Source organism: Capra hircus, chromosome 11 (assembly GCF_001704415.2).
Source record: "Capra hircus breed San Clemente chromosome 11, ASM170441v1, whole genome shotgun sequence".
Classification (NCBI taxonomy): Eukaryota; Metazoa; Chordata; class Mammalia; order Artiodactyla; family Bovidae; genus Capra; species Capra hircus.
The window spans coordinates 28,581,405-28,595,543 of NC_030818.1; the positions used below are offsets into that span (position 1 = coordinate 28,581,405).

Consider the following 14,139-nt stretch of genomic DNA (forward strand, 5'->3'; position numbering starts at 1 on the left):
AGGAAGAGCTTTTGTTGTTGTCATTCCCTAGGAAGGCCAGGTGACTTTGTCTGGGTTTTCTTTGGTAGAAATCACTGTGCAGAAAGAAAATGCACCCTCCTCCTGTCAGCCTCTAACCATTATTGGCAAATTAGAGGTGGCTTCTGAAGGACTGAAGTCTCCTTTCTGACTCTGTCCCAGCTCCACCCTTTTCCCAAACCCACTTTTGCTGTGGGCCTAAGATGTGTGATGAAGTTTTGCAAAATCCAGCTGTGTGATTAGACCTGAAAATTCAGATGGAAGTTTCTACGTGTCTTCCTGACTTGAGTTCTTCAGGACATGTGGGCAGCTGAGGGCCTTAGAGATTATCTGTAGGGAATGTCCAACGGTGCAGTTTCCTTATGCGTAAGATGCGTAAAAAATTCAGACCATTCCCCTGGGCATATATTATATGCTAGATGCTTAGCGTTGAGTCTGGCACGGACTTGGTAGGTCAGTAAAGAGGAGGTTTTCTTTGTAACTCATCTAGATCTGGGTTTCAGAATTGTAGTGTCAGGTTAGGTTCTGGAAAATGTCTTCTCGGGGGGCACCTCAATGTGACCTCTGGTTTCTGTACTGTGAAGTTAGCGGAGCCTCTGAGAGAGACTGTTAGAATAGACTCTATAGAGTAGTCTCAAAAGAGAGACTGTTGGCAGAGAGAGGTGCCTAAGGCCACCCCCTCTCACCAAACTGACCCAGGTCAGTATAACCGGTTCTTTTTAGATTTTTTGTTTTTTATGTGGATGATTTTTGAAGTCTTTATTGAATTTGTTACAGTATTGCTCTGTTTTATATTTTGGTTTTTTGCCCGGAGGCATATGAGGTCTTAGCTCCTGATCAGAGATAGAACCTCCACTCTCTGCATTGGAAGGCAAAGTCTTAACCTCTGGACCACCGGGGAAGTCCCAGTATAACCAGTTCTTAGCTTTCCAGGACCGCTTTTCATTACCTGCCTTGTAGCTACTCCTTCTGTCATGGATGGCAATAGGCAGAACCTATTCAATCAAATAAGACCAATGTTTAAGCAGTACAGCTGGTAAACAACAGGTTGAAATGATTGGTTGAAAGGAGAGAGGTTTTTTAAGAATTGTCTCTAATTTTAACTTCTCTCACTAGTGCCTCTTCCCTTTTCTTTGTTACTTGTCACCATGACTGTATTTTGACCACGAGCCCTGTATATGTCAGAGCTGTTCTGTGCACATTCAAATCTGACTAATATTTGCTGACTTTCTTCTTTGTACATATCAGGCCAGGGTCATCCACATGCAAATATTATATCATCTTCTCCACTAATCAACCCCATGAGATAGGTGATCCACTTTCTTTGCAGATGAGGAAAGCGGCTTAGAGGAGCTAGGTCGCTGATCTAAGGTCACGCAGCTACTGAAGGGCGTTGCTGGGGTTAGGTCATGGGTCTGAATCTACCCTAGTTAGAGGTGGTTATATACACAGGAAGCCATGGGAGGTGCTGACATACCACCTGGGTTGATTGTGTTGCTTGTATGTCTCTAGACATGGTCCCTGGAATCTTCACAGCTACTCTCTGTGTGGGGGTTATATGCCAGTCCTGCAGAGGAAATAACTCAGGTCCGAAGAGTCAGCTACTCTGTCCAGTGGAGACTGTAAGCTGTATACCTAGTGGGATCAACCTATTAGTGATTAAAGTTTACTCTTTTTACCCAGTGGTGGATCACCTATTCTGTTGACCAAGAGGTGGACTAGGCCCCCTTGGTGTTTCTCCCAGTGTCTAAGACTTTTCTTAGCAATAATTCATCTTTCAGCATCCAAGCATTTATTACTAATAAGCAATCTTAGCGACATAATCCTCAATGAGATTAAATGAGTGCCTATTTTGTACCTGTGTGTGTCTGTGGTCAGTCTCTTCAGTCATATCCGGCTCTTTGCGACTCTATGGTACCTAGCCCTGCACTAAGCACCTGGGGGCTACAAAGAATAAATTTAAGATAGGGATCTGCCATGGCCAATGACAGCATAGGTGAAAGTGTTTGAATTAGATGCCATGTGTGTTATATAGGAGGTACTTGTGTTATACTTGGGCATTAAGGCGTCATGCCTTTATGAATTGATATCAGATTAATCTTACAATAATACTAGTGATCAAGAAACACATATACATGTAGAGAGAAATTTTAAAGTCTAATGGGCACCGGAAAAAAAAGCCCATGGGCTTTGGAACCAAATGAGCTTGGGCCCGGATCTCTACTTGGCTGAACTGTTCTTGTGATTCTTACCACATTATTAACCTTCTTTGTGATCTAGTAAAAATGTAGATAACTAAAATCTGCCCTGCACTGTTGTAGGCCAACTTAAATCGTTTAATGTATAGAAAGCAGCTGACACTATTCTTCATTCATAGTAGTAGATGTGTAATAAATATTTGGAGAAATTACTGTGCTCCACTGTGGGCAGTTTTGTGGGGTGAAGCGGTCGCAGGTGGAAGAGGGCGGCATGTTATACTTGGAGTTGATAGAAATTCCACTAGGATGCCAGATCCTAGAGCCTTTTGAGTGGAGCCGTGGTGCCAACTTTGTCCTTCAGAATTCCCACAGTCCCCATCACATGTACTCCATGGGTACATGGACACAGTTGAATGCCCCCTTCTCTAAATGCCCTGTTGTGTCCGATGATTTTCCTTTCTCAATCAGAACCTACATCCCCAGTGACAGAACTCTTAGCAAAATGAAGAGCTCAGTGTAGAATCTGAGGACCAAGTGGGATATGTAGGTTTCAGTGGATGCTGCTTTGGGAGGTAGGTTGGGATGGGGAAGGAACTCATTCACATGTTCACTTCTGGGTACTTCCCTGGTGGTTCAGTGCTTTGGATTCTGCACTTCCAATGCAGGGGGCACAGGTTTGATCCCTGGTTGAGGAACTAAGATCCTACCTGAGGCCAGAAAAAAATATAAAAAGTTTTTAAAAATAAAGTATAATGTTCACTTGTGTACTTGTGTGCTCTCTGTATTTGAGTCATTGCAACAGCACCTTCCTCGGGTTGGTTGGGAGTTCTAGTCTGGTCACCTACTCTTGGGTTCCCTCTTAAAAAAAATTGTTAATTTTTATTTTTTAGCTGCCCTGTTTGGCATGTGGGATCTTGGTTCTCCAACCAGGGATCAAACCTGAGCCCTCTGCTTTGGCAGCATGGGGTCCTAACCACTGGACCACCAGGGAAGTCCCATGGGGTCCCCTCTTTGACCCCCGTCGAGTTCAAAGCCATGTAACAATGGCCCAATTTATGTATTAAAGAGCATATTAGAACAATTCAAGAGGTGGCTGTAGCAGATGACCTCTTGCCTTCCAGAGCAGGCAGTTTCCCCCTTCACCTCTGCTGGTGGCGGAGAGAGAGAGAACATGAGTGTGATGGGCACTGTTAGTCTGGTCACGTGCTCTGCCTGGACCCATCCCTCAACACCACCAGATTAGGCCAAAGGGAAGCCCCCCTCTCTTGGCCAAGACCCTGGGTGGCCCAGGAGCAGGCCCAATATTTTACTGCCAAGCCCTTCAGAGTGGAAGCTGAGGACACTCCCTCCTCTTCCCTGGGGCCTGTTGAGGGTCTGGCTTCCGGCCTGGGCCTCTGCAATGCTTCTCCTTTCTTGCCCAGCTTTCAGGGCTCTGAGGTCGGCTCTGCAGCCCTTCTGTCTGCTCACAGAGGGGCTAGAGGGTGAGATTTTTCCCTCCTGCCTCTCTACGGGGAGCTTGGGGGAAGTGGAAAGGGCTCTGGCAGATGAGCTGGTGGGAGCTGCCTGGCAAGCTGCTCTCCAGCACCCGGCTGATCTCTTAATCCTTGGCAGGAAGGCAGAACTTGATACCTTGAAGAGGGAAGGACAGACGCCCAGTTTATCCCGGGTCCCGGAATACCCACACTCAAGAGGGTGTGTGTTGGGGCTGAGTTTGGGTTCCCGAGAGTTCCAGATTTAGTCACTGCCTCAGTGTGTACACATCCATATGTGTGCTTTGGGGTGTACTGTTGCTATATGTGTTAACTTGAACACACACAAGTTCAAGGATGCATACAGGAGAGCTATAAATACCTTAGCTCAGGTGTCCCCGGGGGTTGGTGCAGGGACAGGCAAGGTCTGTTTCTTACTTGTCGTAACCCAGCAGCTGTGGCTCCCTTGCAAGCCCTCTGGGTGCCCAGGAAAGCACTTCCCTTCCAGAAGGGAATCTCCAGGGCCGGCAGCCTGGGAATGCCCCGCCTTCAGTGTTTCCTTGGGCAGCACCCAAGGGCCCAGGGTCACGAGAAGGGGGAGGGGAAAGCCCAGGGAATTGCCATTCATGGAACACCTCCTGCCTTCAGGCCAGCATCCTCACGAAACCTTCCGAGGTGGACTCTTCCCTGCTGAGGGAGTTGAGGGAGTGGGCTTGTTAAAACCAGACCCAGAGAAAGGTTTTTCCTTAGTTTGGAGGGGTCTGCAGGGAAGATCAGTGGGACTCAGGAAGTGCCTACTCTCGTCACCAGGCCTCCAGGTCCCTGTACCCCCTCACTCGTCCTGAGGGGCCAGGGAGCAGAGTTTGAGAGGAGCTGCAGTGTCCCTTTCAGACACCAGCCGCAACAGGTGAGATGCTGGCACTGAGCACCCTGGTTTCCCTTAGTAACCTACTGTAGCTTTGTCATCTCTGCGTTTTGCTAACCTTTTTAGAAGCTATTTATATCTCTAGCCTGCACTGCATCATAGGGAATGCTGGTTTCCTCCCCCGCCTGGGGAAGGTGGATGGCCTTTTTTTGCTCCAAAGCCTTTGCGGTGGCCAAAGGTCCTGTGTCCCCCGTCTTGGGACTCTGATGCGGGTTTGGGATGTGGTCCTCTGATCCATCTGGCTTCACTTCTGTTATGATTCTCTCAAAGTTTGGTGACATTTACGCTCTGGGAACCAAAGCTTCACAGCAGGTGTATCAGGAACAGTGTCACAGGTGTGCCCAGACACCATCCGCTCGGCTCTGCGGGGGACGGGCCAGTGTGCAGCCTCCAGGGAGCTGAGCACATGCGGTCCTTTCTGTGTGTGCCAGGATGTGAAAAAGGTGGGAAGCACTGCTTTAAAGCTCATGGGTCAGAGGCCTTATGGGGCGCTGGGTGTTTGCGGTTTTGTTGTGGAATTTGGGGTTTCAAGAGATGAGCCCTAATGGTATTAAAACAACACAAAGCAGAGCTACTCTCCCTGGGGCTATCAGTTTCTAGCAATGACACATGTGTTGGCAGCAGCTGGTACTACTGAGGGGCCTCAGACACAGAATAGCAGTATACAAGGAGGAGGAAAGAGAGGCTGTTACAAAGAAATTAAGCCCAAGACCACACATGTCTTTAAAATTTGTGTGCCTCAGCTGAATTTGTTTGCAGTCAGAGGGCTTGGTTTTGCCCTAATTTGGCGTGCTTGGGTCAAGGAGCAGCTTTCCTTGCCCTCAGCAGTTTGCTGTTCCTCTTTTAGTTCCTGGCAGACAGCTGCTTTGCACGAGGAAGCGAGGGGAGACCCAGCCAGGGAGGCTGCGCACGGTGGCAGGCTGGCCGCGGCAGGCCATCAGAGCCCTTCCCCGGGTCTCCCAGCCCTCCTGAGTTCGGTCCATTCCAGATCTGCTGCCTGCAGGTCTGGCTCCATTCCCTCTAAGCTCTGTGAGGACAGGCAACTGTATTTCTTTTTCTCCATCATGTTTCCAGCTCGTAGCCCAGTGTCTGGTGCATGGTAAGCCTACAATGAATATTTCTTAAATTGAGTTGATTCCCATTTGGCTGCCAACCCATTTCTGCTAAAAGGTTAACCAAAGACTAGGGTTATTGCTCTTAAATAAGAGCTTCTGGCGCACCCCTTTTCTTGGGAAAAAAAGCTTTGTAAATTTAGTAGGAGTTTCTTAAGTTTCAAAGAAGTGACAGGCTTGTAGGTAAGCAGCAGGCCAACAGTGTTATCCCCTCTTTCGGACCCTGGGGGCCTTTAGTATCACCTGTGGGTCCGTCCCCCAGTGCCGTCTCAAGCATCTTTCCTGAGGCTTCTCAGTCTCAAATCCCCTGGGGAGGAGGCAACTTGGCAGTAAACGTAGGGGTGTTGGATTGTCTGGAACATCTTTGAATCCCGCTTCTCGTCTCTCTGTGAGAGCGTCAGGCAGCCCAGCTTCTTCCCTCCCTATAAAGTGGGAAGATAACGGCCACCTTGCAGGGTTCCATCAGGGTTAGAGATGGTCCCAAATGGCCTGGCACTCAATCTGTGACGATGGTCCAGGTCAACTTTGGGGGTTTCACCAGTTCAGTTCAGCTGGTGTTGATTCAGGGCTGGCTCTGTGTGTCAGTCTCCTGGGGGAGGAGAAAAGGGGGATCAGATGGCATAAGGGTCCTCCTATGCAACAGGGAATACTCCACGTGTGAAACCGAGAGCCACATGGTCCCGCTGAGAGGAGGTGGTCCAGACAAGCTTTTAGAAGTTGTTGGCTTGCAGGAAGAGATAGAAGGTGGCACAATAGACTGGTTACAATGGTGGGCCCCCACATTGGACTGCCAGGATCCACTTCTCAACAAGGGTCTTGACCTCTCAAAACCTCAGTTGCCTTATCTGTAAAATGGGGATTATTAAATCAGAGCTTTCCAGCTCCCAAGTAAGGGATTTTTCTCAGCCTCAAGGCAGCTGGGTGGGGCCTAGGATGGACAGCCCTGGGCTCAGGTTGTCCCTTCCAGCTCAATCAGCCTGACCTCAGTCACTTACCCCAGGGCCCCTCTACCCCACCCACTGTGTGCTGAACACATATCTCTTTTCTCTCCTGTGGAGTGAAAGCTTGAAAAGCAATGGGCTAAATGAGGTCACACAGGCAGAGGTGCATGGAGAACTGATATTCTGGGTAGAGAGGAAGAGCATGGGGAGTGCAGGCATGGAGTGTCCCTAATGTGTCTTTTCATGGTACCCAGATCCCTGCTATCAGTGTCAACATGTGGAGTAGGGATGAGTACTAAATTATGGAGTTTTCCACCTGGTGACAGCTTAGTAATTAGAGAGATATTAATCTGGTGCTGCGTTACTTGTTGATTTTAATAGAAGAGCAGAGCATGGGGGAAGGGGCTGCTGTTTCATTTAAAGTGACTGAGTAGAGGCTTAGCCTCCTCTTGTCCCCATCCCCACACAAGCCAGCCCTTTCCAGACAGAGGGTGGACTCTGGGCTTCAATAATGACACCCTCATCATTGAATGGTATTCTTACAGGGTACAAAGCACGTTTCATGTCATGCCTCCATGAGGCCTCTCACCTGCTCTGTGAGTAAAGAAAGTGGGTTGCCATTGTCTCCTGTGCAGGTTCAGGGAAGTTAAGTAACTTCTTTATACCACAACAGCTGATAAAAGGCAAAATGAAGGTTGCGGGCCAGACTGCCCAACTGCAAGGCCTGGGTTCTTTATGTTAAATCACTCACATGAATCAGCTCAATGGTGTTATATGTCTCCTTTATATCATGTACACTCCATTGTTATTTCATTTAACAGTGTATTCCAGGCCTGTTGCTTTTCTGGATGGAAGAGTGGGTGGGATGGGGCACCCACTCTTGGGACACCAGGGGCTGCTCCTGAAATGGCCGTTAAAGAGACCCCCACCGCACCCCCACCCTGGGAGATTAAGGGCATTTCCACATGTTCATTAACTTCCATTCTTGCTGAAAGAGGCTGTCCCCTGCGTGGTACTGGAGGCTGCACTGCCACTGAGGCTGTGGAAGAAGCTTCGTGCTGGTACCTGTGTTGCCTCTTCCCAGGAAGGAGGACCGGGCTGTGCTTGGTGCCCCTTCGTGTTGTCAGCCCTGCTTGCCTGCCAGCCCTGACTTGACTGGAGTATGTGTGCGGCAGCAACTGGGCAGGGCCGTGACAGCCAGCAAATGGCAGGTGTCTTTTCCATCCCATAGGGGCTGCCCCAGGCTTTTCTTTTCTCCCTTTAGGAGTTTTCTTATTTAGGTAAAAATTGCTGTTTTCAACCTGTTTGTCCCTCTTCCATCGGGTATGCCCTGCATATGCACCCAGAGGCTCCCTCTGCCACCTGCGCCTCATTTTGCCTGCCTTCCTGAGTATCCCGTTGACACCACCTCAGCTCCCACATCCCACAGCCTGGGCTGCATCCTGCCACTGAGGCTGCCAGGACTGGATGAAAACGTTCATTCACTCAGTCAGCAAACATTCCTTGAGCACCAGTCTGGGCCACCGGTACCTGTGCCAGGGGCGGGGCTTACAAGACAGGTCAGGCCCTGCCAGCGGAAGCTCACAGTTCGGCAAAAGGGGCAAGGGAGTAGGTGCCTGTTCATCAGGGGACGCAGAGGGGGCTGGGTTCTGTCCTTCCCAAGCAATGACCTGCTCCTAAGAGCTAAGCTACCTAGGATTCTCCAGGTCGATTTTAGGTGAAGAAAGTGCCAGGTTGGATTCTTACATGTACTCAATGCTCAGCAAGGGTTTGAATTACTACATGTGTGCATGCCGAGTTGCTTCAGTCGTGTCCGACTCTTTGCAACCCTAGGGACTATAGCTGCCAGGCTCCCCTGTTCATGGGATTCTCCAGGTAACTGGAGTGGGTTGCCATGCCCTCCTCCTAGGGATCTTTCTGACCCAGGGATCAAACCCGAATCTCTTATGTCTCCTCTGTTGGCAGGTGGGTTCTTAACCACTAGCACTACTTGGAAAGCCCTTGAATTAAACTACACTGATTCTCAAATGTGGTCCTCAAGCCAACATGTGTCTCCTGGGAATTTGTTAGACATCCAGACTCTTAGGCTTCACCCCAGACCTCCTGAATCAGAAAATCTGGGACAACTCTGGTATAACAGGCCCTCCAGGTGATTCTGATACAACTGAAATGTCAGAGCCACCATTAACGAATAACTGAACCTCATGTATCTCCTCATAGCAAGCCACCTTCTCTCCCCCAACACGTGTGTATACACGCACATACACACACGTGCTGTATACCTGCTCTACTTACACATTGTCTCCAGAGTGCAGTACATAACTTATTCATCTTTTAACCCTTATCCATCCAAACACGCCTACACACCCCTTGTCTCTAGTTCTTTACATGCGGTTGGGATGCTCTGTATGTTGGAATGAATTGAATCATTCAGCCAATGGTGCTGCCTTCCTCACTCGTCTGGTGGAGATGGGGCTGAGGCAGATTCAGCAGCAGAAAACGGAAGCAGAACTTCTTAAGCTGCCCTTGGCTCCAGTGGTATGCTGTCTGGGCCAGGGTGTGCACACAGTAGGCTCCATGAGTATACTTTGATGAAACCCAAGTGTCAAGCCATGTTCTCCCCTGTACTGTAAGCAGCCAGACACATTTGAGGCTTAGGCCCTGCTGTGTTCACTGTAGCTGAGGTTAGCACTCTGGGAGGTGACAGGCCCGCCCCTGAGGACAATGCTACTTCGGTTTGTGCTAAATTAGTTACAGAGCAACAGGTGGGCATGACATCCTTTTGTATTGAAACTCCCCAGGCAGGTCACTGGGATAGGCCATTACTCAGACACTCTTCTCAGCTGTAATTACTTTGCAGGCTGACCATGGCTGTCTGTGTAAGTGCCCTCCTCCAGTCCCCTTCCCTTCCCCCACTTTTGAATTCCTCCTTCATTCCTTTCTTTCCTCCTCCTTTTTTTCTCTAAGACCATCCTCTTTCAAATGAGTTAATGGTTGGGATTATAAATGAGTTGGCTCAAGTGTGCCCTCTGTAAGAGCTGCCACTGAGGGAAAGCATTTAATTCTTATTGTCCAGCTTGATTAAAATTCCATTTACCCCAGCTTAATTTTCAAAGAGCTGTCCTTCCCAGTTAGCTGATTAAGGATTCCTAATTAAGGTGTTTCTCGTGGCCTCCCTGGCCCTGGAGGAATGGGGAAGGGCTGGAGGTGAGAGGGTTTCTTGCAGTCTTCAGACAGGGGCCTTGTCTGGCAGGAGGGAGTTTCTGGTCTTTATCCAGTCTGCAGAAAGTGAGAAGGTCCTTCTGAGTCCCAGGCATCCCATGAGCTCCTCCTCTGAGGCTCCAGCCCTCTTAAGGATTGAACTCCTTTGAATTTCAGCTGAGAAAATCATCTATAGGCTCTAGTCTAGCACTTCATTTTATTCTTGTGTAAATCTTTACTCAGCCCCGGATTGTAAGCCCTGGGAGTGGGGAGGAGCGGGCTGCAAGTGGCACGTGCACTCAGCACAGCTCACAACCAGGTGTGTGTTGGATTTAGGGGACTCTGTCAGAAAGATAATCATGGAAAGTACTTTCCCCGTGACTCTGCATCTCCTCCATCAGCTCATTTTGAAGGGGATTCTGACCTGTCTGGATGTTATTGAAGTTCTTTAAAATCAGGTTATAGGTGGTCATTATAAGGTGTTGTCCACTGAAGCATAGTAAAACTCATTTCTTAACTCAAGGATGCCATTAGCAGAAAGGCTTCCAGGCCTATTTGGATAAAATACCGGACAGGATGTGTGCTGTTCTCCAGCAAGTCTGGATCTCTAGGATCCCTTCAGTGTGTTTTATGTTAGGTGTCTCTCTGTTAAAAGCAGGGGGTTGGTGGGGAGCCTGGACATCCTGCTGCTGGGTCAGGCATTGTGGAAGCATCAGTCTAGGCAAGCTGGTATTATGAACAAAGCAATTCCTCAGAAGTTTCTCATGGGCCAGACTGCTTGATGTATAAGTTTACTCCTCTTTCCTTTGTAAAAGTTGAGGTATTATTCATATTCAGCAGGTTTTACATATTCACAAAGTTGTATAACTATCACCACTGTTTAATTCCAGAACACATTCTCATCATTCCCCAAAGAAACCCTGTACCTACTAATACTCTCCACTCCCCTCTCCCCCTAGCTTTTAGCAACCACTAATCTACTTTTTGTCCCTGTGGATTTGCCAGTTCTGGCCATCTCATACAAGTGGAGTCACGCAATAAGTGACCCTTGTGTCTGGTTTCTTTCCCTTAGCATCATGTTCTTAGAGTTCCCTCGTGCTGTAGAGTATACCCGTACTTCATTTCTTTTTGTGGCCGAATAGTCCTTGCCTGTCCTTTTTATTCCTTTGTGTCAGTCTTCATCACATGAACGTCCTGCCTGGACCCCGGAAGCCGCTTTCTGAAGTTCTGCCGGTCGTGTCTTCTGCTGCGGTCTTCATCGCGGCCTGCAGAAGGGGTCGGGGCTGGCCTCCCTCTGCTCTTTCAGTGTTCCAGTTCTGCTGCCTGTGTTCATAATCCTCCCCACCTCCCGCCATCCACACCCTTAAGTACATGAGTATCTGTTAAATATAGGTGACATGAGGAGCATAAGGATCCTTCAGATAGGATTCTTCCTCTGTAGGAGCTTAGAGTCTATTGCAAAGAGAAGATACAGACTGTGAAAGTGAAAGATGCTCAGTCGTGTCCCCCTCTTTGTGACCCCATGGACTATACAGTCCATGGAATTCTCCAGCCTGGAGTGGGTAGCTGTTCCCTTCTCCAGGGGATCTTCCCAACCAAGGGATGGAACCCAAGTCTCCCGAATTGCAGGTGGATTCTTTACCACCTGAGCCACCAGGAAAGTCCATATGACCAAATGAAAGCAGAAAATGGGATGTGCCAAGAAAAGGTAGGAGTGTGAGGATCGTCATAGAGGTGCCTGACTGCCGTGCTGCTTGCCTGGAGCCTCCCAGAGAGCTCAGCCCTCAGTGGGGCCATTGAGACTTAGAAACCTGATTTCACTGAGGCATTCACACATCATCAGGTCCATGGGTCTGATTTGTGTTAATTCATACAGATCCAGATACAAACAAGGCTGTGGAGGGATTAACTTTCCATGTGGTCTCATTGGAAAAATGGACACAAGCCATAAACCAGCAGCTCACAAGGAAGAAAAGCCAATAGCCAAAGAACACACAAAATGCAGAGATATGAAAATAAAACCTTTTTTTCACTTATCAAATTGAACATGAGAAAAACTGATATTCAGAAGTCAGGGAAGAGGATGCTTTATGTACAGTTCAGTAAAAACTGATACAGTCCATTTGGAAGTTAATTTGGCAAAGATAGTTACATTTTCAATGATCCATTTCTATGAATTTATGCCAGGGAAACATTCAGTGTACACAAAGATTTACATAAAATAATGTTATTCAAAGTGATACTTATAACAGTGATAAATATAAACACATTAATGCCTAGTAAAAAGGGATTTGTTAAACGATAGCATGATGTGTATTAGAGTAATCACAGCCATTAAAAACTGCTTTCAACGGATATGTAAAGATATATGAAAAGGCTGGTGGTATGTTAAGTGTGAAAAAGCAGAAATCAAAACTGTAGCATGATTACAACTTTGAAAAAGATGCATAATGTGTAAGAAAAAAATTGGTACAAAATTGTCAAAATGTTAATCTGTTGGCTGTAGGTGGTGATGGTGAATATTTTTAGAAATTTACTTCTTTATTCTGTTTTCCTTCAATTTATAAAAAAAAGGTTGCTTTGTTTTATTGAATTTATATATACAAATGGCTTAAGTTTTAAAGAGTCAACAGTTCTATAAGATCCTGTTATGGAAAAACAAGAGATTCCTCTCCACTTCTCTGTAGAAAAGTCCTTCCACTCCCCCAAGGCAAGTACTTTCAATTCTTAGCAGTTTATTTTGGTGAAAGAAATCCTCTGTTGCCTTCACACTGTGAATGATGAGGCTTTAGCTCTCTTTCAGAGGATCTTCCACTTCCCATCCACCCATCCCCAGGAGCAATATGGTCATTTTCGTTTGATTATTGACCCATCGTTATATCTTTACTTCTGCGTTAGCACAGCTGAGCCATGTAATGTACTCTAATTACTTTTCCTTCTTTGTGCTACTTTTTGTTTCCCTGGAATTACTACTTATTTCGCTTCTTCCTTTGCTAAGTTTTCATTGTATGTCTATTTCATCCTGAACTTGCCTTTCCAGGCATTCCAGTGTATCAAGTCTTCTGTCCGTCTCTTCTTGGAGACTTTTGCCATGAGCCTGCTGTTCTGCTTCAGACTGGGCTTGTTGCCTCTAGCTGCTACACAGCTGTCATCCTGGGATTTTCCCTCATCATTGTTGGGATTCCCTTTGGCTCTATCTTATGTATTACATCCTTATTTTTATTTTTCTTATCTGCATAGTCTAGTTCCTCATTTTGGTAGGGCATCTATTTTATTAGTTTGCTGAGAAAAGGTGCGTTGTAGGCAAATTTTTTGATGCCTGTGTGTTTGAACGTGTTTTTATTTCCATCATACTTGATTGACATTTTGAAAATGGATTAGAAATCATTTTTTTCTTCAGAACTTTAAAGGCATTGCTCCATTGTCTTCCACTTTCAGTTTCTGCTATCAGAAAGTCTGATCCCAATCTGGATCTGGATTCATTGTCAAGAACCCGGTTTACCTCTCTGGAATTTCACACTCATGGTCTTTGGGTTAGGGTCCAGCGAACTGTTGTGAGACCTTTCACTCTAGAGGTTCATGTCCTTCTGTTCTGAGAAATTTTCCTGGTTTATTTCTTCGATTTCTTCACTTCCAGTTAATCTCTTCTGTTACACTAGAACTTCCACGTTTTAGATATTGGAGCTTTGGGGTGGTTCTCTGAAAGTCACTCAGTCGTGTCTGACTCTTTGCAACCCCATGGACTGACTATACAGTCCATGGAATTCTCCAGGCCAAAATACTGTAGTGGGTACCCTTTCCCTTCTCCAGGGGACCTTCCCAACCCAGGGATTGAACCCAAGTTTCCCGCATTGCAAGTGAATTCTTTACCCGCTAAGCCACAATTGTCTTATGTTTGCCCTTTCTGTGTCTTTTTGCTCTATTTTGGGAGAGTTCCTCAATTTTGTCATCTACCATTACCCTTTGTTTGTTTAATGTCATTCTAGCAGAACCTTTTCCTGTTCTTTGGATGTTCTTTCTCTTTTTCTTTAGCATCTTCTAAGTTTGGCTTGGCTTACTTTTGGTTTGAGTATCTTCTCTAATTTCTCTGAAGTTTTTTTTTTTTTTTGTCTTTTTAAAAAAATTTATTTATTTTAAATAAAGATGAATATTTTTAATGATAAAAGGTACAATTCACAAAGAAGATAGACCACATCAACCATTAGACACCTTAACAACAAAGAGATTAATTTACATAAAGCGAACATCAGAAGTCTCTGCGGGTATTAATGATAG

At 46.7% G+C, this 14,139-nt stretch overlaps 1 protein-coding gene across 1 annotated transcript in view; it reads left to right on the plus strand.

Moving 5' to 3' along the window:
- RHOQ (ras homolog family member Q) overlaps positions 1-14,139 on the plus strand; it is a 41,306-nt gene that overhangs the window by 1,714 nt on the left and 25,453 nt on the right. The window lies entirely within an intron of this gene.